The sequence below is a fragment of the Malus sylvestris genome, chromosome 6 (genome assembly GCF_916048215.2).
Source record: "Malus sylvestris chromosome 6, drMalSylv7.2, whole genome shotgun sequence".
Lineage (NCBI taxonomy): Eukaryota > Viridiplantae > Streptophyta > Magnoliopsida > Rosales > Rosaceae > Malus > Malus sylvestris.
This window is the reverse complement of record NC_062265.1, coordinates 18,051,959-18,078,808: the sequence shown is the minus strand read 5'-3', so window position 1 is coordinate 18,078,808 and position 26,850 is coordinate 18,051,959. Positions and strand designations below refer to the sequence as shown.

Sequence of the window (26,850 nt, the reverse complement as noted above, 5' to 3'; positions counted from 1 at the left end):
TGATGGACGATATACACATAGTTATCCATAGACTGCCAAATTTTTGCGTTTGGTTCATTGTCGCCTCCGACAGAGGTTCTTTGGTAAGTTATATATTCTTATAATCAATTTAGCGTTTTTTGAGAGGTTCTTCAAGCAACACATGATGTGCTCTTATTCAGTTACCTGGAAACAACATAAATAATATCTCAGTTACGTAATTGGGACTCGCAAAACTCGTTGGCATGCAGCGTCAGTTATAGACTTATAGTAGTTGTCATAACAAAAGAATATAATAGGTTTACAATTGTAGAATGTCAGAATTCAACAAACCAGAGTAGCTCCTTGACGGGCAATGTTTGCTGCCTATCTTAAAACCGACAGTTTTCAACCGTTGGATGAATCACACCACACTTTGAAGGAGTGCCTCCTTCAATCAGTCATCTCTCAAATATTGTACCACATCTGATTGTCTGACCTAAACCACATTATATACTTATGATTCTGAGCTCCTCCTTACAGACAAGGATTCAACTTTCTGGATTAGGCCCTTCATTCTCTGAATTATGTCTTCAAACGATGGACGTTGTTCCGGGCCGCTGATCGTTGTTGGCAAGAAAGAATGGTTTAGTTTCAACTCGAAAGTTTGAATTTCAGTTAACAAAACTGAGCTAGATAGCTGAATGTACGTACCTTTGCCAACAGTCTTCGATGATGGACACGACTTGGGGGTCGAGGCCTTCTGGTATGTCTAACCTTCTATCCATGAACCCTACAACTCCAACAACCTTTCATTTGAAAGGAACAATTTTGAGTGAGATTTGAGAAAATCAAAGAGCATCAAAGTGTTTGTGCCATTATGCGTGCACAAGCGTGCTCATTGAGAAAAACGAGAGGGCACCTGCAAGGAATTAAGGTTATTCCATGGGACCGATTGAATCACTAGTTCCCACAGGATGACACCAAAGCCATACACATCTGACCTGTTTCAAGAGAGGAAAACTCAGTATCAGATGTAAATGTCACCAAACGCTTGCTCAATAATGGAAGAAAACAAGATATACAGGCTCGATTATTGTTAGATAGTCGATTACAGTGCTATGACTACTCGACCGCTACTTGGATTGGCTGCCACTAAATTCCAAGATCATATGATTCCATAATTTTTGAACTACGGCATAGCAGACATAAAAATGCCCACGATGCTCCATAAAATTCTCATCTTATAAAACGGTAACTTATGAAAATATGATTCTATGTCTGGACATGCAAGACAAGTTATATAGATCAGTTTTCAGAAATTACTTCTCGTTAGATGGTTCGTTTCGAAGGACTTCAGGGGCCATCCACTGAGGCTGCATTTAGTAAAATAAAGATGTCAAAGTGAGATTATTAAATAAAGGTGGTCACTTTAATCAGCAGAGATTCAAAATATCAACAAACAAGAATCCTTCATTTTTCTGTTTCTCAAATTTTTAGGAATGTAAAGCTATCTGTGAGCACACTCCGCAATTAAAAGTATCTTTAGAAGGACATCCTTAATGTTCCTCTCCCGGATTTTGCACTCAAGAAGATTGCATTCTTCAACTTCGACAGGCCAAAGTCTCCAACCTGACAGAAAAACACTAGTCTAAGCAACTGGTGTATACTCAATCTACTTGAATAAGTAGTGGCCATCGATTAATTAACATTACCTTGACAGTCCAATTCTTATCGACCAGCAGATTAGACGACTTCAAATCTCTGTGAACTATAGGTGGATTTCTATGATGCAAGTAATTCATACCTCTAGCCTGTAGTATAAGAGTAAATTTGTTATTCTATTGACAGCTGAAAGCCGGAAAGGCTTATGTGAAAATGGTAACTGATTCGCATGACTTTGCATATACAAAACTGCATAAGCATTAAGCACTGTAAAATGTGAGCATGACATCCCGATGTGAATGACCAAAGTTGGATTTGTGGTTGTTTCATGCATCTATAATTCTTAGAAAGCATAATTTTGGTTGTAACGAACATGTGAACACAAGCAACAGTGTGCAGACACAGGGAGAGAGAAAGAAAGAGAGAGTAGTGTAGACGCACAACATCAAGAGCCATCACCAGCCACCGTCTGATGTCTAATGTCTGATTGTTCTTGTGAAGTGTTTAAAGAGACTTCCCCTGGCCAGATAAAATGAAATCAGTTTAATTACTCGTCCATAATTGCCATATGATAAGGAGAGCAGTATCTGATGATATGCGCATATTATGGCTTCACGAGATTGGTTTGAAAAGAAAACAGAAAAGATACCATTCAGGATGATACCAACAACAACAACAACAACAAAGCCTTTTCCCACTAAGTGGGGTCGGCTATATGAATCCTAGAACGCCATTGCGCTCGGTTTTGTGTCATGTCCTCCGTTAGATCCAAGTACTCTAAGTCTTTTCTTAGAGTCTCTTCCAAAGTTTTCCTAGGTCTTCCTCTACCCCTTCGGCCCTGAACCTCTGTCCCGTAGTCACATCTTCGAACCAGAGCGTCAGTAGGCCTTCTTTGCACATGTCCAAATCACCGGAACCGATTTTCTCTCATCTTTCCTTCAATTTTGGCTACTCCTACTTTACCTCGGATATCCTCATTCCCAATCTTATCCCTTCTCGTGTGCCCACACATCCAACGAAGCATCCTCATCTCCGCCACACCCATTTTGTGTACGTGTTGATGCTTCACCGCCCAACATTCTGTGCCATACAACATCGCTGGCCTTATTGCCGTCCTATAAAATTTTCCCTTGAGCTTCAGTGGCCTACGACGGTCACACAACACGCCGGATGCACTCTTACACTTCATCCATCCAGCTTGTATTCTATGGTTGAGATCTCCATCTAATTCTCCATTCGCTTGCACGATAGATCGTAGGTAGCGAAAACGGTCGCTTTTTGTGATCTTCGCTAGATTGCTCCGGTCATTAGTGTGGATAAGTATATAAATGGATAGAGACAGGAAAGCAAACACAAGATGTACGTGGTTCACCCAGATTGGCTACGTCCACGGAATAGAGGAGTTCTCATTAATTGTGAAGGGTTTACACAAGTACATAGGTTCAAGCTCTCCTTTAGTGAGTACAAGTGAATGATTTAGTACAAATGACATTAGGAAATATTGTGGGAGAATGATCTCGTAATCACGAAACTTCTAAGTATTGGAGTGCGGTATCGTCTTGACTTGCTTTATCTGTCTCATAGGTAGATGTGGCATCTTCTTTGGAAGTACTCTTCCTCCATCCAGGGGTGGTATCTTTAACTGGTGGAGATGCACAAGGTAATGTATCAATTTCACTTGAAGCTTACTTGTAGTTTCAGGCTTGGTCAAGCGCGATACAAACCATGTAGTAGGAGTCCCCCAAGTCGCCGAGCTAGAGGATCTGCTGAAAGAGGTGGCAGACAAGGTAAGCAATCAGAGCTCCGGCTGATTGTTCACATTCACCCTATCTTGCAGGCAGCATGAAGGATAAAGAGAAGAACATGAGAAGAGATGATATGGGATACTTTTGCTTTTGAAGAAGTAACTTTCCACAGGCTTATTCTTGAACTTGAGCTGGAGGGTTTTCTGGTTTCCTCCAGAGTATAAGGCCGACTGAAGAATTTGAGGGTCAAAACAAGTCCATCAAATCTAGAGTACGTTCGACCCTGCTGATATGGGATACTTTTGCTTTGACAGAGTAATGGATGTATCGGCACGTGTGCTGTTTCGCTTGTCTCCACATGCTTCCTTGTATCCTTCTCCCTTGCCCTATCTGTTCCTCAGGCAGATGCGGTATCTTCCCTGGAAGCATAAGATGTTGAAGATAAGTACTCGAGAGCAATGGCAGGTAAGTAATCAGGTAAGGGGTTCCAGGCAGTCAGTTCCTGGCTGGAAGCTTGATTCCAAGTGCTGACTGATTGCTCTCTTTCTCCTTGTCTTGCAGATAAGAACAAGGCCAAAGGAAAATACAGGGAAAAAGCATGATATGGGATACTCTTGCTTTTAACCCTGATGATATGAGATATTCTTGCTCTAGTATAGCTTGTTTGCAGAGATATTATCGGGGGGAAAGAAAGCTGAATATTTCGAAAGGCTTCGTTGGGAGAGCCCTCTCAGATATGAGGAAGGGTTGAGCATTTTTGCAGGTCTGCCTGTCCGTTGGGGATAGAGGTCGACATATATAGGAGTCTCTTTAACAACAAGTAGTAATGTTATTCCTTTACCCTACTTGGTCATAGCACGGTAGTGGGAGCTGCCAGCTTCACATGTTTTAACTCTGTCAAAGCACTTTGAAAAAGTGGTCTGTGGTATCTGGAAAGGTGATGTTGCGTGTGAAGATTACAGACAACTTTATCCAAGGAGATCCGGCTCTTGAAGTTGGGAAAGTGTTGCCTCTTCGGTTTTCGAACAAGCAATCCTATCGGGGATCTGGCTCTCGAGATTCGGAGAACGATGCCTCTTCGATTTTTGAGAAAGCAATCATGCTGGGGGTCTGTCTCTCGAGATTCGGAGAGCGGTGTCTCTTCGATTTTTTAGAAAGTAATCATGTTGGGAGTCTGGCTCTCGAGATTCGGAGGGCGGTGCCTCTTCGATTTTGGAGCAAGCAAACTTGTTGGGAGTATTTTCTCGAATGTGAGTAAAGGTTGGGCATGTTTGCTAGTCTACCTTGCCACGAAGCACAGAGGTTGACACATAGGGATTTTCCAATTATCCAGCAATGGTACTGTTCCTTTACCCTCTCTTCGATTTTTGAGAAAGTAGTCATGTTGGGAGTCTGGCTCTCGAGATTCGGAGGACGGTGCCTCTTCGATTTTGGAGCAAGCAATCTTGTTGGGAGTGTTTTCTCGAATGTGAGTAAAGGTTGGGCATGTTTGCTAGTCTACCTTGCCACGAAGCACAGAGGTTGACACACAGGGACTTTCCAATTATCCAGCAGTGGTACTGTTCCTTTACCCTTGTGGGTAATAATATGGTAGCTAGACCTTCAAAATTTATGTGTCTAAACTTTGTTAGTGCTGTTTCTTTGCTATTCTTTTACCCTTCTTGGTCAGAGCGATGTAGTGGGAGCTGCAAGCTTCACGTGCTCGACTTTGGCAGAGAACTTTGGCAAAGTTATCTGTGGTACCCATGAGCTACTGTTGCGTGTGGGAAGTGGGTGATTGAACAGTAGGACTCATGTGCTTTCTACTTCACCAGAAGTCTTCGACAGAATGCCCATAATTTCCGCAAAGCTGAGTGTGTGTGTGACAGGTGCTGACAAGGCTGGAAAAGTAGGTGCCACTTCGATTTCTGAGATCGGCCCTCGTGGTCTCTGAGCAGCCCAGCTTTTGAGAAAGCAAGCGCCTCTTCGATTTCTGAGATCGGCCTTCGTGGTCTTTGAGCAACCCAGCTTTTGAGAAAGCAAACGCCTCTTCGATTTATGAGATCAACCCTCGTGGTCTCTGAGCAGCCCAGCTTTTGAGAAAGCAAACGCCTCTTCGATTTTTGAGCAGGCGCCTCTTCGATTTCTGAAGCTCTGTCGAGTGCAGATTTTTATAGAGGCTGGCATTAAGTTCCAAAGCACACTTGAATCTCCACCAGTAGAAGCTCCATTCTTGCACTTCTAAAATCTTGATTTGTCCGACCTCTTCTCTCTTCAACACCTCTGAAAATGTCTGGCCCCTCCGACCGTCGTTTTGACTTGAACATTGTTGAAGAGGCAGCTCCGCCTTTTCCAGACAACATATGGCGCCCATCCTTCGTCTCCCCTACTGGTCCTCTTACCGTTGGGGATTCCGTGATGAAGAATGATATGACCGCTGCGGTGGTGGCCAGGAACCTTCTCACTCCCAAAGATAACAGACTACTTTCCAAACGGTCTGATGAGTTAGCTGTTAAGGATTCTCTGGCTCTCAGTGTTCAGTGTGCAGGTTCTGTGTCTAATATGGCCCAACGCCTATTTGCTCGAACCCGCCAAGTTGAATCATTGGCGGCTGAAGTGATGAATCTCAAACAGGAGATTAGAGGGCTCAAGCATGAGAATAAACAGTTGCACCGGCTCGCACATGACTATGCTACAAACATGAAGAGGAAGCTTGACCAGATGAAGGAATCTGATGGTCAGGTTTTACTTGATCATCAGAGATTTGTGGGTTTATTCCAAAGGCATTTATTACCTTCGTCTTCTGGAGCTGTACCTCGTAATGAAGCTCCAAATGATCAACCTCTGATGCCTCCTCCTTCTAGGGTTCTGTCCAGTACTGAGGCTCCGAATGATCCCCCTCCGATGCCTTCTCTTTCTAGGGCTCTACCGACTGCTGAGACTTCTCCTAAGCAACCTTTGTGAAGGCTCCCTCTTGTTTGTTTATTTTGACTTATGTATATGTACATATTTGTAGCTTATCAGGGATATCAATAAATAAGCTTTCCTTCATTTCAACGTATTGTGTTAATTACACCAAAGCCTTCTTCGCTAAGTTCTTTGAATTTTCTTTTGTTGAAGCTTTGTGAGTGGAGCATGTAGGTTGAGGTAGTGTTTCCTTAATTTCCTGAGTGAGGAAAACTTCTCGGTTGGAGACTTGGAAAATCCAAGTCACTGAGTGGGATCGGCTATATGAATCTTAGAGCGCCATTGTGCTCGGTCCTGTGTCATGTCCTTCGTTAGATCCAAGTACTCTAAGTCTTTTCTTAGAGTCTCTTCCAAAGTTTTCCTAGGTCTTCCTCTACCCCTTCGGCCCTGAACCTCTGTCCCATAGTCGCATCTTCTAATCGGAGCGTCAGTAGGCCTTCTTTGCACATGTCCAAACCACCGTAACCGATTTTCTCTCATCTTTCCTTCAATTTCGGTTACTCCTACTTTACCCCGAATATCCTCATTCCTAATCTTATCCTTTCTCGTGTGCCCACACATCCAACGAAGCATCCTCATCTCCGCTACACCCATTTTGTGTACGTGTTGATGCTTCACCGCCCAACATTCTGTGCCATACAGCATCGCCGGCCTTATTGTCGTCCTATAAAATTTTCCCTTGAGCTTCAGTGGCATACGGCGGTCACACAACACGCCGGATGCACTCTTCCACTTCATCCATCCAGCTTGTATTCTATGGTTGAGATCTCCATCTAATTCTCCGTTCTTTTGCAAGATAGATCCTAGGTAACGAAAACGGTCGCTCTTTGGTATTTCTTGATCTCCGATCCTCACCCCTAACTCGTTTTGGCCTCCATTTGCACTGAACTTGCACTCCATATATTCTGTCTTTGATCGGCTTAGGCGAAGACCTTTAGATTCCAACACTTCTCTCCAAAGGTTAAGCTTTGCATTTACCCCTTCCTGAGTTTCATCTATCAACACTATATCGTCTGCGAAAAGCATACACCAAGGAATATCATCTTGAATATGTCCTGTTAACTCATCCATTACCAACGCAAAAAGGTAAGGACTTAAGGATGAGCCTTGATGTAATCCTACAGTTATGGGAAAGCTTTCAGTTTGTCCTTCATGAGTTCTTACGGCAGTCTTTGCTCCTTCATACATATCCTTTATAGCTTGGATATATGCTACTCGTACTCCTTTCTTCTCTAAAATCCTCCAAAGAATGTCTCTTGGGACCCTATCATACGCTTTCTCCAAATCTATAAAGACCATGTGTAAATCCTTTTTCCCATCTCTATATCTTTCCATCAATCTTCGTAAGAGATAGATTGCCTCCATGGTTGAGCGCCCTGGCATAAACCCGAATTGGTTGTCCGAAACCCGTGTCTCTTGCCTCAATCTATGCTCAACGACTCTCTCCCAGAGCTTCATTGTATGACTCATTAGCTTAATACCCCTATAGTTCATGCAATTTTGTACGTCGCCCTTATTCTTGTAGATAGGCACCAAAGTGCTCGTTCGCCACTCATTTGGCATCTTCTTCGTTTTCAAAATCCTATTGAAAAGGTCAATGAGCCATGTTATACCTGTCTCTCCCAAAACTTTCCACACTTCGATTGGTATATCGTCTGGGCCTATTGCTTTTCTATGCTTCATCTTCTTCAAAGCTACAACCACTTCTTCCTTCCGGATTCGACGATAAAAAGAGTAGTTTCTACACTCTTCTGAGTTACTCAACTCCCCTAAAGAAGCACTCCTTTCATATCCTTCATTGAAAAGATTATGAAAATAACCTCTCCATCTGTCTTTAGCATAAAGTAACTCATAAAATATTTAACACAACATGAAATACACTAGCTTAGCAGCAGTGCGTCAACTCTTAATATCATTCACTGACTACTCATTGAAAAGTAATATAGTTCCAATTACCTTGGTAAATACTCTGTGACGATGGCAAGGCGTTCTTGTGAGTATACTGCTCCCATAAACAACAAGACATTAGGATGTCGCAATCTTTTCATTATATCAATCTAAAGAAAGAAAAAAAGGGATTCTGGGTTCAGCTTCCTTTCTCGAACAACATTTACAAACAATAAAAGTCAACTGAGAATTTATAGCACCTCCTTCTTGTAGTCTTGTAAAATACCCTCGCTGTATTCATTCTTAAAATAAACCTTAATAGCAACATCCTACACAAAAGACACAAAAAACATTATTCAGTCAAAAGGTCAAATTATTGATGTTGAGTAAGATATTAAGGACACTGCAATATAGACATGTACCAATCCATTCCAGATACCACAGTAAACAATGGCACATGAACCTGTGAGGCAAGAACAAACCATTCAGGCTTTTTGAATTTAGAGCAAAGGAAACTAGATGTAGAACACAAATAGACGCCTCTACCTTGTCCAATAGTATCTCCCAAATGCAAGTCATCCCACGAAATCTCACTCTCTTCTCTTCTCTGAAATTAGAGTCTTTATCCCCCTTGCTTGAACAACTACCACTGCTGTATGAATTTGGTAGTTGTTTACCATTTCGTCCTTGTATCTCCAACGTATTCAAGTTGCATTCTTCAGGTTTTGGATCCTTCCCATCCACTTGGTAGCGTAATCTTGGCAGTAGATAACCTGGTCTGGGTGACCCAAAATACTCATTGTGCTCCCTTGAAGAGGCTAAATCGGAACCCTCACCTGAAGGACTTGAGTTTTTGTGCCCATACGCATTTGAATGAATTCTATTATCATCATGAGAAGAATTCCCTTTGCCGGGTCTTTCTTCCTTACTGTTTGTATCAACAAAGTAGTGGCATGAACTAGATGCTTTTGACTTTCTTGGGGAATTAGGATGCTTACTCACTTCATTTCTAAATAGAGAAGCACCAGTCCTACCATATTGTTGAGAGCTTCTATCGTCATCTTTTCCACCTTTGTTGGTTCCTATGGTACGCAGCTTTGCAAAGAACTTAGCTCCCTGCAGCCATCTCACCAAAATAGTTTAGACACACTCTACAAGGGAATAAAAAGAAAAGAAAAACATAGAAACCATGATTTAGTATGACAGAGACTCACCAGTTTACCAGGTTTTTCTAAGTCAGCATCTTTGGTGTGTATTGTAGAGTCCTCTCTACCCTTGTTCATTGCACTCGAATTGTATACATCGTCTTCGTTTCTTGATAGAAGTCTTGAGGCCTGATAAGTTCACCAGCGTAATGAGTATAGCAAAATTTCAGTTAGCTGAATGAAATCAAAAGAACTGCGATTGTATAGCAAATAAGCACCAGATTAGAAACAGACAATGCAATATGTGGCACTGCTGCAATATGTGGCCTCGGATGCTTTAACTGCAATCCTTTATATTGGACATTGGCACGATCCTTGAATGCTTTCACATTGAATGCTTGTATTCTATTAAACAATGCCACGTCGTTTGAAATGGTGATAATACCGACAAGCTCATCTTTCTCATACAACGGGCTTTTGGTCACCATCGCCATAAATATTTCTCCGGACCTCTTCTTAAGAGGGAACTGACCTGACCATGATAGCCCAATGCTCAACCTTTCCATGATTCTCTTTAGAGGTGCAAATGATTCCTCAGCAATGAGGATCTTAGCATCTGTATGTCCAAGGACTTCATAGTCCTTCCATCCATAGAGATCCTCCGCTTTTCGATTCCTGAATTAATACGCGATGCAGTGTCAACAAATATCAATTTTTGGAGCAATTTAACTTCACATGGGATAGCATATGTGTAAACACGAAAATTTCCTGAAAACGAAAGAGACAAGAACGACGTGCACAAAATAATATTTGTATTTGATAATTTTGGGTTACAATCTCTCTCTATTTTGATCCTCTGATTCGATCTCCGTAAGGTGTTGATTTGTGGATGTTTCGTTGATCCAAGGGCCGTCGAGGCTTGATTTTGGATGAACTGTTGGAAGTTTCTTCAAGGGCCGTGGGCTTGATCTTTGAAGGTGGATTTGAGCGAATCTTCAAGGAGCCGTTGGGGTTTGATCTTGAGGATGAGTGTTTCTTCAAGGGCCGTTGAGGCTTGATCTTGAATAACAGTGATGAGCGGATCTTCAAGGGCTTTTGGGCTTGATCTTGAAGAACAGTGATGAACGGATCTTCAAGGGCTTTTGGGCTTGATCTTGAAGAACGGTGGCTTGTTGATCCAAGGGCCGTCGGGGCTTGATCTTGAATTGGTGGATGATTGTTGGTGTAAAGGGCCGTTGGGGCTTGATCTTGGAAGAACGATGAACGAAGAACGAAGAACACTTTCTTCGAGGGCCGTCGGGGCTTGATCTTGAATTGGTGGATGATTGTTGGTGTAAAGGGTCGTTGGGGCTTGATCTTGGAAGAATGATGAACGAAGAACGAAGAACACTTTCTTCGAGGGCCGTCGGGGCTTGATCTTGAATTGGTGGATGATTGTTGATCCAAAGGGCCGTTGGGGCTTGATCTTGGAAGACCGATGAACGAAGAACGAAGAACGAAAAGAGCTTTCTTGATTCTTCGGGAACCTGGATGCTTGAGAGTTTCGGAGTTTCAGATCTTCAGAACTTCAAGAATTTTGCCTAATGATTTTGGTTCCTTTCAAATGAATGAATTAGTCTTCTATTTATAGAAATTTCCAAGGCCTAATTTTGAATATAATATTCCAGATGAAATAAGTCGTTTCTGCCAGGTGTTGACACGTGTCCTGTTTGATGACTTTTCCAACTCATTTTAATTTTTCGTCAAGTCACACGCTACGTGTAAAATTTATGTAATACATGAGCGTTGAAACTTTGATTTATCGATCAACATTTATTTACCGAAATTTCGATGTCTACAAATGCCCCCACTTCAAGGCGCGTCGTATACATGTGCTTATCGCGTGTAGGAGATGCGTTTTGAAGTCCCTTAATGTAGATGTCGATCCAAGGGCCGTCGAGGCTTGATCTTGAATTGGGCTGAAGATTTCTTCAAGGGCCGTTGAGGCTTGTTCTTGGACTTTGTTTGAGATTTCTTCAAGGGCCGTTTGAGGCTTGTTCTTGAACTTTTGTTTGAAATTTCTTCAAGGGCCGTCGAGGCTTGATCTTGAAGGTTGAAATTGGACCACAAGGAGCTTCATGTGGTAGATGATCTTTGGCTTTGGTAGTGGATGAATCGGCACGTATTTGTTTTTGCGCTTTGTTGACTTTCCACAGCTTTGATCTTGAACTGGGTTGGAGGATTTTCTGGATTCCTCCAATTGTTGATTTTCCACAGCTTATTCTTGAACTAGGTTTTGATTCAAGAGTGGTAGACACTTGATCTTGAATCGGACTTGTGATTTCCTCAAGGGCCGTCGAGGCTTGATCTTGAATTTGGCTGGAAACTTTTTCAAAGGTCGTTGAGGCTTGATTCTTGAAGGTTGACTCGAACACATGACAAGCAGGCACGAGGTGAAGGTGACGACTTGTTGCTCTGTTCAATCTTTCTAATTCACACCTGAGCAGTTTGGTCAACGGTATGATTTTCAAGATTGATGGGCTCTTCTTCCAGTTGGTGACTTGATCTTTAAGGATTTGATTCAAGGGTGGTGAAACGGCACATGCAACCCACAACGCCTAGCAAGTCGACCCAAGAATTTGAGGGTTAAAACGAGTCCTCCACCCAGAGTGATTGCAAACCTGATGATATGAGATACTTTTGATTTTGAAGAAGTAGCGGATGAATCGGCACATGCTTTGTTGTGCTTGTCTCCACATGCTTCAATGTATCATTTTCCCTTGTCTTATCTATTCTTCTGGCAGAATGTAGCATCTTCTCGAGTTCTTCAGCTCAGACTCCTTCTGCTGAGCTAACTGTGCAGGCTGCATTATTCTCTGCTTATTTCTTTAGGCAGATGTGGCAGCTTCTTGAGTTCCTCAACTCGGACTCCTTCTGCTGAGCTGACTGTGAAGACTGCATTCTTCTCTGCTTGTTTCTTCTGCACGTTGTCTCCACATGCTGCAAGGTATCATTTTTCACTTGCCTTATCTGTTCTCCAGGCAAATGTGGCATCCGAGTTTGAGTGGAGGTTCCGGCATATTGTTTTCTTTATCCTTGTCTTTGTAGGTAAGAACAAGGACAAAGGAAAGGACAGGGAGAACGCATGATATGAGATACTCTTGCTTTCTACCCTGGTGATATGAGATACTTTTGCTTTGGTGTCGTTTTTTTGCAAAGGTACCCCAAGGAATAAGAAACACTGAGTGACTCGAGAGGCTTCGTTGGGAAGGCATTCTCGGAGATGAAGAAAGGTTATGTATGTCTGCCTTGCTATGGAGGGTGAAAGTGGACAGTTATAGGAAATTCTTTAGTACCTGTAGAGGTACTATTCTTTTACTCGTGTCGACAACCAATGCGTGATTGATCAGTATGGCTTCACGTGCTTTCTTCTTTATCAGAAATCTTCGATAAATTATCCGTAATTTTCGTCAAGCTGAGTGTGCATGTGACAGGTGTTGACGAGACTGAAAAAGACTGGCGCCTCTTCGATATCTGGGATCGGCGCTTCGACAAATTGCCCGTGATTTCCGCAAAGCTGAGTTTGCGCGTGACGGGTGCTAACGCGTTTGGAAAAGACTGGCGCCTCTTCGATATCTGGGATTGGCGCTTTAACAAATTGCCCGTGATTCCCGCAAAGCTGAGTTTACGCGTGACGGGTGCTAACGCGTCTGGAAAAGCAAGATGCTTCTTCGATTTCTGAGCTTGCCTCTTCGATTTTTTGAATTGGCCTCTTCGAATTTTGAGCTCGCCTCTTCAATCTCTGAAATCTCGTCGAGTTGATTTTTATAGAGGCACGCAGTTCGTTTCAAAGCGCACTTGAATTTTCGCTTGTAGAAACTCCCTTCTTGCACTTCTAAGATCTTGGTTCGTCCGTCCTCTTCTTTCTTTAACACCTTTGAAAATGTCTGGACCCTCCGACCGTCGTTTTGATTTGAACCTTGGTGAAGAGGCAGCCCCGTCTTCTCCAGATAACATATGGCGCCCATCCTTCATATCCCCTACTGGTCCTCTTACCGTTGGGGATTCGGTGGTGAAGAATGATATGACTGCTGCGGTGGTGGCCCGAAACCTTGTCACTCCTAGAGATAACAGACTACTTTCCAAACGGTCTGATGAGTTGGCTGTTAAGGATTCTCTGGCTCTCAGTGTGCAGTGTGCAGGTTCTGTGTCTAATATGGCCCAACGCTTATTTGCTCGAACCCGTCAAGTTGAATCATTGGCGGCTGAAGTGATAAGTCTCAAACAGGAGATTAGAGGGCTCAAGCAGGAGAATAAACAGTTGCATAAGCAAGCACATAGCTATGCGACAAACATGAAGAGGAAGATTAACCAGATGCAGGAATCTGATGGTCAGATTTTACTTGATCATCAGAGGTTTGTGGGTTTGTTCCAGCAGCATTTGCCTTCGTCTTCTGGGGCTGTACCGCGTAATGAAGCTCCAAATGATCAACCTTTGGCTCCTCTTCTTCCTGGAGTTCCGCCGAGTGGTGTGGCTTCAAATAGTCAACCTCCGGCGCCTCTCATTTCTGGAGCTCTGCCGAGTGGTGAGGCGGCACCTGATCGTCCTTGAAGATCCCCTCTTGTAAATTTGATTTGATTTTTTTTTTTAAGTATGTATAATGCAAATTTATGTAAAATTTCCAGAAAAAATTAATAAAAACGGACTTTATTTCTCTCAATGCATTTGTTTTGTTTTGTTTTTTTTTTTTTTTTTTTTTTTGCTGTAAACATACATATATTATGCACACACACATACATACATACATATTAATTTTTCACATGGACTGATCCACCATTCCAAAACCTTTTCCCTTTTTTTTTTTTTTTACATGGTGCTAGCCACCAAGGATCCACTTTCTTTTTTTTTTTTTTTTTTTTTTTTTTTTTTTGCAGATGGTGCCTGATGCACCATCCATATATATATATATATATATATATATATATATATATATATATATATTATTTTAATATTTTTTTTTTTATTATTTCTTTTGTATGGTGCCTAATGCACCGAAACCCTTATAATTTTATTTTGTTTATTCTCTTTTTTTTTATATATATGGTGCTCTCTGCAAGCTGGGTTCGTGGGTGAAAACCCAGGCCGAGTCCGAGAGACGGAAGAAGGAGGAGGTAGAAGGAGGAACGGAAGACGACGGAGATGGAGCATGCACCAGTGAGGTTGTGGCTGTCTGGTCGTGGAGGAAGTCAGCCTGCTTTTCCAGCGACGGCAAGCTTGCGAGAAGTTTCCAGGAGGCGAAGCTGCTCATAGCGCTGCAGGAGAGAAAGTGACGTGGCAGCTGCGGTGGAGGTGGCGGAGATTTTGTCCTCGGCGGCGATGGTGGCGGAGAATAGGATTGAATAACCTGAATCTGTGCATGTGAAGAACTAACTTGCTCCGCATGGATCACAAAAGTGTTTACTGGTATATTCTTGTAGTACACATCCTACTCATGCTTGAACCTCTGCCGGTTCTTCCTGTGCTAGAACCTCTGCTGGTTCTTCTTGTGCTACAACCTCTGCTGGTTCTTCATGCCACGACCAGTGACGGCGGTGGAGCTGATGCTGCAGATCTGAACCCGGAATCCGATAACCGGCCACATGGGTATCATCGTGGGATCGCCACCGTTCGTCCCTAACCACATTCCATGAAGGTTCCTGTTGACGCAGATCCGGGTACGAACTGCTGGTCCTCACTCATCTGTCCATCGTGCTAGTAGCACCACTGCTTTGATTATCAACCGTCCGACTCCGATCTGAATCCTGATCGTACCACTGACGTGGGGTTGATGGGTTTGACTTCTCAAATTTCTACGGAGAAGAAACATCGTACGACATGGGACTGCTAACATTGTTGTCGTTGCCACTGTTTCAGAGCTATGACGATCAAGGCGAAAACGAAGGCACCGGAGCTGAAGAAAACGGAGGAGGCAGAGCGGCCGAGGCGGCTGCTGCGATGGTTGGACTGCCGGAAAGAATTGGAGGCTTGGAGCCAAAACGGTGGCGACACGTTTTCCTCTTCTTCCTATCTAACTCCGCCGTCGGGCTCTTCCGCTTCAGCCATGGCCCAATGCTCCTATACTGGTTGTAGAAATCTATCATATCTGCTACCAGGCCCTTGATTATAGACGTGTGTGGCAGCGGCGTGATCATCGAGATGCCTACCTCTGATGACACTATCTTCATTAGGTATGCCAGGCCGTTGCAGCTGCTGGATGTTCATGGCTTGGGAGTCACAGATCCCTTCTTGGTAGGATTGCTGGAATGTGAGGTTGTCTTTGAAAGGAGGATTCAGAAGGCTGAAACAACATGGTTTTGAACACATGACTGAATCCATCCCCTCGCAGCCTGCCATGGCGCCCTGCTCGTAACCACACCTGCTCATCACCTTTGCTTCTTTTGTTGGGTGATCTCACCTATAACAAAGCCTTGAACTGCAATCATAGGAGGTGAATATTAAGGGGAACAGCTGACCCAAGTAGGATGACCCTTCGATGAGCTCCACTTTTCCGGCGTCTTGCCATGTGATCCTGTGATGGACTCGATAGTGAGAGCACCGAGTGTGATGAGCATGGTGAGGAATATGGAGATGATGTGCTAGTGTATTTCCAGCTGGAGAAAGAGAGCGTTTTTAGCCGGATTAGATGCGATATTGGGCTGAGAAGGCGCAAAGGAACTGGGCCTGGACTTGTATGTATATATATTTCCTTTTTTTTTTTTTGAAGAAATTGTATCTTTTTCTTCTTCTTTTTTTTGGGTAAATACATAATAACATATGTATTCTTTTTTCTTTTTTTTATTTTTTTATTTTTAAGAAACTGTAATTTAATTTTGTACGAAGAAAATTGCAATTTTTTTATAATAAAATTGACCTTTATCAATGAAACTTTAATCAAACCCTTTTTTTTTTTTTTTGATGTGACTGAACTCGAAATTGAATGCTCAAGTTGCCTACGTACCCTTCCAAAGAAAGAGATCAAGTCAAAACGTAGTTCAAATGAGCGATGAATTTAACAATGATTTTGATGATGATTTTGCCGTACACAGTTTATGCTCTTGCGGGCCAGGAGCTTTGGTGTTGCCTTTTATGCTCGTGCAGACCATGAGCGTTTGGTGCCGTGTTGCAGTTTCAGCTCGTGCAGGCGAGGAGCCTTGTGTCCTACAGTTTAGGCTCGTGCGGACAAGGAGCTTTGGTTCGTGCATTTTAGGCTCGTGCGAACAAGGAGCGTGTTGGTGCCGTGTTGCAGTTTCAGCTCGTGCAGGCGAGGAGCCTTGTGTCCTACAGTTTAGGCTCGTGCGGACAAGGAGCTTTGGTTCGTGCAGTTTAGGCTCGTGCGAACAAGGAGCTTTTGGTGGTTCGTCAAGCAATCCGGGAGAGTTGTTCCTCGCAATCTTCATAGCAAGGAGCCTTGACTGAGTAGCTGAAGAAGTCTTCCGGGAAGATGTCACACATCGTGATGGGGATGGATGATCTTTGTGTCAAAGTTTCATTATCTCCAACACTTTCACATTGTTCTGGAGGTTGACGAAAGCTGCTTTGCCCCCTTTCTGATTGGTACACTTGTGGAGAAGACATATGCTTCTTGTGCAGTTTCTTTGGAGTGACATGAATCCATCCTTCAACTTCGCTTGGCTTGACTGGCATGGTTTTGGAGCATGCCCCCAGCGATTAAGGTGAAGATTTTGAGTTGACAGAGCCGGAAGTGAGGTTTTCTTCAGGGATTTTGTCTTCTTTGTCATCTTGGGCCTTTTCTTCAGTGCGATCCTCTTGGGTTTGTTGGCGTGAAGATTGGCCGGTGTAGATGATGGTGCGCCTCCTTACCTTCAGTGGTCCTTTTGTGTCGACTTCCAAAGTTGCTTGGCGCTTCATCCTTGAAGGAATCAAGCTTTGAACATCGTCTTTTCCTGCTAGACTGTCGAGCTTTTCTCCCTTTGGTGTTGTCTTCCTGTTTCTAGAAGACTTGTTAGTTTCTTCAAGTCTGCCCACAGCCGACTGTTGCGGGGGAGATCTAGCTTTGCCGCTTTGTTTCTTGGGTTTTGATAACCTTTCAAAGACAGATCTTTGCGGTGTTGGCGTCTTAAGCCTTTTGAAGACGGAAGTTCGGTCTCGACCACTGATGCGATCAAGTGCCGAAATTCTAGGTTTTGAATGATCCAGCCTGTCGAAGACTAAAGTTCGAGGGGAGGGTTTAGGCTCCTCTTTTGGCCTTGTGGCTTGTGGTCTTGGCTTCCTTGTTTTTTTGTAGGTCGCCGATGTCCACCCTTCCTTATTACTGGTAGATGCATCTTGGTTGCTTGCCCCCGGTAATGGTTGTGTAGGAAGTGCCGTGTGACTTGAACATTGACGGGAATGGTCATGCATGCTTCGAAGAGGCACATGATCGAGTGATCCAAACACGATAGTAGTAGTGTGTACCGCAACCGTGTCTTCGAGGTCAAGCTCGATTTTCCCTTGTTGTGCTAGTTTTATGATAAGATCTTTCAGTACGAAGCACTTTTCAGTTAGATGACTGATGAAACGGTGGAATTTACAGTATCTTGGACTGTCAGTGCGATTCATCTCTTCTGGCCGTCTGCATTCAGGCAAATCGATCACATTCTTTTCCAGCAAGTCTTCTAACATGGCAACCACATCAGAGTCGGGGAATGGATAAGTTTTCTCTTCAAGCTCCTTCAAAATGCGTCTACGCATCTCTTGATCACGAAAAGCTTCAGCTTGAATCACCTTGCCTCGTGTAAGGATTTTGACGGGAGCTGTGTTGACCGTCATTGCTTCCTTGGTGGATTTCCACGCAGCCTTCTCCACCTTTGTCTCAAGAACTTTGCAATTCTTGTAGTCGGCGATCGGTTCCTTCTTCCCATGATGGGCGATGCTCAACTCCATGTCATGGGCGCGGGTGGCCAATTCCTCGAAGGTCCGTGGTTTAATGCCTTGAAGGATGTATTGCAAACCCCATTGCATGCCTTGGATGCACATCTCGATTGAAAAGGTTTCCGAGAGCCTGTCTTTACAGTCAAGGCTTAGAATGCGCCATCTGTTGATGTAGTCAATGACTGGCTCGTCCTTCCACTGCTTTGTGCTCGTCAGTTCTAGCATGTTCACAGTGCGGCGGGTGCTGTAGAAGCGGTTGAGGAATTCCCGCTCCAATTGCTCCCAACTGTTGATGGACTCAGGCTCTAGGTCCATGTACCACTCAAAGGCGTTTCCTTTCAGCGAGCGCACAAACTGCTTGGCGAGGTAGTCCTCTTCGGTCCCTGCATTGTTGCAAGTTTCAACAAAATGGGCAACGTGCTGTTTCGGGTTTCCCTTTCCATCGAATTGCATGAACTTTGGCGGTTGATAACCCCTCAGCATCCTTAAGGCATCAATCTTCTTTGAATACGGCTTCGAGTACAACCCGGAGGTATTTGAGCTCCCTTCGTACTGTGCCTTGATGGTGTTGGTGATCATCTCTTGTAGCTGCTGGATAGAAAGAGATCCCATGAGTGCCGCTGCTTGGTCTGGCTCTGGCTTCACATCGATTCTCTCCACCGTAGGCTCATCTTCTGGGTCGGGTTTCTCGCCGTCCTGTGCCTCCAATCGGTTGACTAGTGCTGCAATTTGCAAGTCTTTTTCTTCCACAGTTCGGGTTAGCCTTGCGATTGCTTCATTCATTTGAGCCAATTGCTCTTCGATGGAGGTAACGCCGATGGTCATGACTTCTGCAACCAATAGACGTGACTTTCCTTTAGATATCCAAGATGCTGACGAAGAACGTCGTTGGCTGCTTTGGGATGTCATCTTATGTGCCTCAGTAGCATGCTTTGGTGCCCCCAACGAGGTCAGGTTGATGACTGACTCGCGCCTTTGATGCTCCCCTTGCTCTTTTAGCGGCACCAACTTTGAAGTGGCATGTTGAGAAGCGTTTGTGGCGCCAATGGATGCTTCGTTCATGGCGGAAGTGCTTAGGCTTCTTTCCTTTGTGAGAACAGCTTGTCCTTTACTTGATGCCATTGATTTTTGGAAGTGTGCTTGAATTTCTTGAACGGAGAAAGAGATGAGAGGTAGAGATTGTCCCACTGGGCGTGCCAATTTGTAAACACGAAAATTTCCTGAAAACGAAAGAGATAAGAACGACGTGCACAAAATAATATTTGTATTTGATGATTTTGGGTTACAATCTCTCTCTATTTTGATCCTCTGATTCGATCTCCGTAAGGTGTTGATTTGTGGATGTTTCATTGATCCAAGGGCCGTCAAGGCTTGATTTTGGATAAACTGTTGGAAGTTTCTTCAAGGGCCGTGGGCTTGATCTTTGAAGGTGGATTTGAGCGAATCTTCAAGGAGCCGTTGGGGCTTGATCTTGAGGATGAGTGTTTCTTCAAGGGCCGTTGAGGCTTGATCTTGAATAATGGTGATGAGCGGATCTTCAAGGGCTTTTGGGCTTGATCTTGAAGAACAGTGATGAACGGATCTTCAAGGGCTTTTGGGCTTGATCTTGAAGAACGGTGGCTTGTTGATCCAAGGGCCGTCGGGGCTTGATCTTGAATTGGTGGATGATTGTTGGTGTAAAGGGCCGTTGGGGCTTGATCTTGGAAGAACGATGAACGAAGAACAAAGAACACTTTCTTCGAGGGCCGTCGGGGCTTGATCTTGAATTGGTGGATGATTGTTGGTGTAAAGGGCCGTTGGGGCTTGATCTTGGAAAAACGATGAACGAAGAACGAAGAACACTTTCTTCGAGGGCTGTCGGGGCTTGATCTTGAATTGGTGGATGATTGTTGATCCAAAGAGCCGTTGGGGCTTGATCTTGGAAGAACGATGAACGAAGAAGGAAGAACGAAAAGAGCTTTCTTGATTCTTCGGGAACCTGGATGCTTGAGAGCTTCGGAGTTTCAGAGCTTCAGAACTTCAAGAATTTTGCCTAATGATTTTGGTTCCTTTCAAATGAATGAATTAGTCTTCTATTTATAGAAATTTCCAAGGCCTAATTTTGAATATAATATTCCAGATGAAATAAGTCGTTTCTGCCAGGTGTTGACACGTGTCCTGTTTGATGAATTTTCCAACTCATTTCAATTTTTCGTCGAGTCACACGCTACGTGTAAAATTTATGTAATACATGAGCATTGAAACTTTGATTTATCGATCAACATTTATTTACCGAAATTTCGATGTCTACAATATGTCTGTTGCCATCTAAAGTGTTCGTTATTAAGATTTCAAAAATTAATTCAACATACAACATTCGGGACAAATTCAACTTTAGGGATACAAAAACCCAGCGGCCTACTACTACTCACTTGATTGCGGGATTTTATCAAATAACAAATACCATCTCAAACTTGCATAGCAAGTGTCGGGTTTTATCACAAAAGATCTTTGTGATATATTATATCAAACACTTACCTTACAACATTCGTTTGTGATTATCTAAAATCCTTGAATTAACCTCAAATTCTCGATCTTGAACTAACTTTTGAAGCAATTACTTTTACCAAAATCGCAGTTTGTGAAGTTAATTAAAAAATAAAAAATAAAAAATTGTTTCATCGATATCACATATACAGTACCACCACCCTGAAAATTCGACACAGTAAAAACACATATAACTTCACGAAACAATTAAAACGATGTAGTTTTTAGCGCACGAACGCTTACCAGTAATTGATCTCTCCGTTGGAAGCTACTGTTGACCCTAGAAACTACCAAGCCTACGTGGCGCGCAGGCCGAGTAATTCTATAAGTTAACTACGTCCTTCGGTGAATGCGGGGCGTGCCAACTCGTCGGCCGAGCTCGGCCGAGGAGTAAAATTTGTTGATGTTGCGTTGGGTGCGCGGCTGACTTCTGCGTCTTGCGATTGCGGCCGAGAAAGGAACACGTCTCGGTCTTTTGGGCTCTCGAACCTGAAGACAAGGTTACTATTCTTACGAAGTTCACGAGTCGTCGTCGTCGGATTCAGTCACAGTGATGTTATTCGTCAGAGTAAACTCACGCCGAATCGACACCAGAGTGTAAGGGCACAAATATTCAAAGCAGATATAAGTTTTAATGGTGAACGTGGTTCGGCCGTCCGATTGCCGAACTCTAAATCCCACTTGGGAATATCCAATCATAAAATAACTCGGCGAGCAAAGCGCCGAGCTCGATATGCCGTAACACCTCACTTCGCCGAGAAGGCTAATGAGATGATCTCAATCAATAAGGATCCGGAAATCCTTCTCGACCGAGACTTGGATAGGTAATCAACTGTTCTCGCCGCAGTGCTGTTGATGCCAAAGGAAGATACTGTGAGATCGACTGATTCTACGGTGACAAAGCTATCTATGCCGACTTAAGATATCACTGGTTGCTTCCACAGTGTTGTTGATGCCAACGGAAGATGTGTCAGCGAAAAAGAAAGAAAAAAATCTCAAGTTGTTGAGAGTTTGCGCAGGGCAGTTTTGTATTGATTTGCAGGGGGCCCTTTCCCGTTGTTCGCGACTCTGTATTTATAGTGGCTAATGTACTTGCTTGGCACGGCCTGACTCTCGAGTAGAGTTCTATTTCAAATTCCTGACGTGACTTGGATAACCTTCACCCAAACAACCACCAATTAAATATATATATATATATATATTTTGCACCTTTCCCATGGTATGCAGACTGCCAAAATGTACGGCAACCACCAAATATATATATATATATATATATATATATATATATATATATATCTGATAGCTTTTCCCACGGCATGTCTGCCACATCCATCACCAAGTAAAACAAAAAGCCTAGTCTACCTAGGTTTCCTATAATTTAAACTCATCCAATGCATGCATCTTGATGGCTGTCACTTAAATCCAATCTCATCCACACATTCACACGCCAGTTGTGCTGTCATACTTCAAGATATATATCTCATCTTTCATAATAAATCATTATTAAAAGATAATTATGATAAAAATCATTATCTTTTAATAATGACTTTTATTTCTTGATCCAACAGTCGGGAGCTATGTTCATTCAACGGCCTTGATTTCACAAGTCGATGGTGTAAATTTGGGTCCAAACATTGCCCCCCAGTTTCCTTGAGCTTCGGCTCTTAAGCCGAATGGTTAAGGAAATTAATTATTTCCAGCCAACAAGATCCCGTATCGCCGAAAAACTTTGATCATCGACAACAACATCTCTATATGCAAATATATAGATATATGGCAGGCCGCACCAGTAGTCCAAAGCTGAATGGCCATAGAAATATACATACATGGCAGGCCAAATGACTTCATGGTCGAGCACCAGCACCCGGCAGTAATACCTCGTCGAGCTCGGCATGTGTGGTGTAGGTCGAGAAAGGTTGGGGGAAAAGGAGGCCGAGAAAAATCTTTGACAGCTTGGCCTGCCTCTATATATATATATACCGCGACGTGTTGGCCAAGCTCGGCCCTAAATCTTCAACTTTCCAATGGATTCTGACAACACCTCACATGATTGAAAGTGACTTTGGAAGCAAATATATATTATTTTGTAAAGTGGGCTGAGGTCGAGGCCGAGGAGAATAGGGTGATGCAATTGGCACATATATATATATATATATATATATATATATATATATATATATCCTATTATATTCAGCTAAATGCATTGTATTCGGCCAACCTTTCTTTCATTCGGCCGAAACTTTTTTTTTTTTTTTTTTTCATTACGAGAAAGCAAATATAGTTGTAAAGTGGGCCGAAGCCGAAGCCAAGAAAAAATGAACGGCCAAATATATATATATATATATATATATGTTTTGGCCAAGGCTCTGTTTTGTAATGGGGCCGAGGCCGAGGCCATTTTTCTCGGCCAACTAAAATATATAAGTTTGGATTGCTTCCTCGACCATCTAATATATATATATATATATATATATTGGGATTGCCGCACTATTGTTGCCCCCCTTATTTTTATGCATCAGCTTAATTAGCCAGATGATTAAGAAAATAATTTTTTTTTAAATGGAAATAAAAGTGGCCGAACCATAGTTAGGAGGAGGCCAACGATGCTTTATTCCAAGCCGAGATCTGGTAATAACGAAATTTTGAAATTGATTTCGCCTTAAGCTGAATAAAGAATTTTCTCCAAATATTTTTGACTTGGCGAAATATTTCCCACTTTCGGCTGCCGAATGTGTTGAACAATTATTATGCCCCCCAGGCATAATAATTTGGTCAATTTCGGCTTTTAACTCAAATAACTTAGCCAAATGAGATTTCTCCATATCAGCTTTATCCCCAATAATCATATCGAGTAGCGTAGTTTGTTCGGCTAGGCCTATGTCTCGGCCTTGTTTGTCATTGGAGCACTCCTCTGACGAATCATTTTCTAACTCAATTTGTGGCTCATGAACTTGAACATTTTCTTCTAGGCCTACCACACTTTCAGTCTCAACCGAAAAAATAGGTGACCTTTGTTCTTCGGCCAAATTAACAATTTTCTTAGGCCGAATATTGGTTGTGGCCGGAGTGGAAATTTGCCCCCCGGCCTTTGGACCTAACCATTTTTCAAATGGAATTGATCTGTAATCAGAAACGTAAGGAAAACGTTCTTCATCTAGCCAGGCATTAAATCGAGCTCTGTCTTCATTTACCCATTGCTCTTGCAAGGTAACAGGAGCTTTTATTCTCATCATGTAAGCGAATGACTTTTGCATCTCTCTATGGCCACGAAGAACTTTTTCCACTTCCAAAGATCTTTTACTGTCCTCATTGTATTTTTTCAATTCCTCTAGGAGCTCGTGCAATCGGCTAAATGGAGCCTGATCGACATCTTGATCTATCATGTGAACTTCGTAGTTTTAGCACTGGGTCCCACTGGGCGTGCCAAAATGTTGACCTTAGAAACTACCAAGCCTACGTGGCGCGCAGGCCGAGTAATTATATAAGTTAACTACGTCCTTCGGTGAATGCGGGGCGTGCCAACTCGTCGACCGAGCTCGGCCGAGGAGTAAAATTTGTTGATGTTGCATTGGGTGCGCGGCTGACTTCTGCGTCTTGCGATTGCGGCCGAGAAAGGAACACGTCTCAGTCTCTTGGGCTCTCGAACCTGAAGACAAGGTTACTATTCTTACGAAGTTCACGAGTCGTCGTCGTCGGATTCAGTCACAGTGATGTTATTCATCAGAGTAAACTCACGCCGAATCGACACCAGAGTGTAAGGGCACAAATATTCAAAGCAGATATAAGTTTTAATGGTGAACGTGGTTCGGCCGTCCGAATGCCGAACTCTAAATCCCACTTGGGAATATCCAATCATAAAATAACTCGGCGAGCAAAGCGCCGAGCTCGATATGCCGTAACACCTCACTTCGTCGAGAAGGCTAATGAGATGACCTCAATCAATAAGGATCCGGAAATCCTTCTTGACCGAGACTTGGATAGGTAATCAACCATTCTCGCCGCAGTGTTGTTGATGCCAACGGAAGATACTGCGAGATCGACTGATTCTACGGTGACAGAGCTATCTATGCCAACTTAAGATATCACTGGTTGCTTCCACAGTGCTGTTGATGCCAACGGAAGATGTGTCAGCGAAAAAGAAAGAAAAAAATCTCAAGTTGTTGAGAGTTTGCGCAGGGCAGTTTTGTATTGATTTGCAGGGGGCCCTTTCCCGTTGTTCGCGACTCTGTATTTATAGTGGCTGATGTACTTGCTTGGCACGGCCTGACTCTCGAGTAGAGTTCTATTTCAAATTCCTGACGTGACTTGGATAACCTTCACCCAAACAACCACCAATTAAATATATATATATATATATATATATATATATATATATTGCACCTTTCCCATGGTATGCAGACTGCCAAAATGTACGGCAACCACCAAACATATATATATATATATATATATATATATATATATATTTATATCTGATAGCTTTTCCCACGGCATGTCTGCCACATCCATCACCAAGTAAAACAAAAAGCCTAGTCTACCTAGGTTTCCTATAATTTAAACTCATCCAATGCATGCATCTTGATGGCTGTCACTTAAATCCAATCCCATCCACACATTCACACGCCAGTTGTGCTGTCATACTTCAAGATATATATCTCATCTTTCATAATAAATCATTATTAAAAGATAATTATGATAAAAATCATTATCTTTTAATAATGACTTTTATTTCTTGATCCAACAGTCGGGAGCTATGTTCATTCAACGGCCTTGATTTCACAAGCCGATGGTGTAAATTTGGGTCCAAACAGCTACGCAGACATGGACGGCGTGGCCTATTGAATCCAACACGGCTTTGTACGTACTGCCCGAGAGGAAGAAACCGGGCACGTTGAACAGCGAACCGGGATAGTCTGACTTCAGCACCTCATCCTCCTCTTCTCGCTTCTCCTGCTCCCTCCTCCTCTGGTGTCCGAGCTGGTGGAACTCAGCTCGGAGCCTGGCGTGACTGGCCTCCAGGCTCCGGCAACGATCGAATAGAACTTTGTACAGAGTCTCCGGCGGGTCGTGGGCGGCCATCGCCGTGGATGCCGAGGTGTCGCGATGGCGGGGGAGGAAAAGGGGTGCGCAATGCGCATAGCTGCTAAATGTAGCGGTTTTTTTTTCCTCTTTTAGTATGTCATCGCGCGAGCAGGTCTACCCGAAACGAAATGCTTCTCTGAAATAATATTTTAATTTTTTCTTAATTATTTAATTCGCTGTGTCTACGGACGCGCATACGATCATACGAAGTGGTATATAAATTATGAATTATGTGCGTTAAAAGATTAATAATTTAAAAATTAAAATTTTTCATTACTTCTATAAAAATACATAGTGTACATGTTCCCGTCATAACTAAAAATTTCTCTAAATGCCGAGAGGTGTTACTGCCACGGCGCCATTGGTTTGCGTAAACAGATGGGTTGATAACTTTCTTTGGCACCACGCAAGCACTAGCAGACAGATGGGTTGATAACTTTCGTTGGCAATTGTTTAACCCCAACCGTTGGATCGTGTTGTTGATGACTTGAAGCATGAGTTCATCCACACTGTTCGCTTCCTTTCGGCTTGCACATATTATGTAACAAACTTTCTATGTTGGCAATTTCATTTTGCTAGTGGCCGACTTTATTTATTTAATTATTTAAATGGAATCTTATCGGTGGCTTTGTCTCGATATTTTTTTTTTTGCTGAGAAGATTTATAAAGTCATTTTAGTTTCTTTTTTACTACTATTGTGTGATTCACGAACGTCAATAATCAAACTCAGAATATGTTGTATGAAATACCGGCATAGAATTCGTCTCTCAACTATTGGGCCAGCTAGTGATTGTTAGTGGGTGACTTTAGTTGAATCCCCATTTTTTTATTCAAAATCTCTTTGCATATGAGTTCAAACGTAACCATAAAACTACCATGCAAGATTCATTTCGTTTGGATGTGCTTTTAAAATAAGTGAAAGTAGTTTTGGTGAAAATATTTTTAGAATCAATCATTGGTTTAAATGCAAATAAATCCTAGAAAAAAAAACACTTCAAGTGCTTCTTGA

The 26,850-nt window shown here is 42.9% G+C and overlaps 1 pseudogene; it reads right to left on the bottom strand.

The window, feature by feature from the left end:
* Positions 1–200: 200 nt before the first annotated feature.
* Positions 201–25,983, bottom strand: LOC126625700 (uncharacterized; annotated as a pseudogene).
* Between the last annotated feature and the right edge of the window lie 867 nt (positions 25,984–26,850).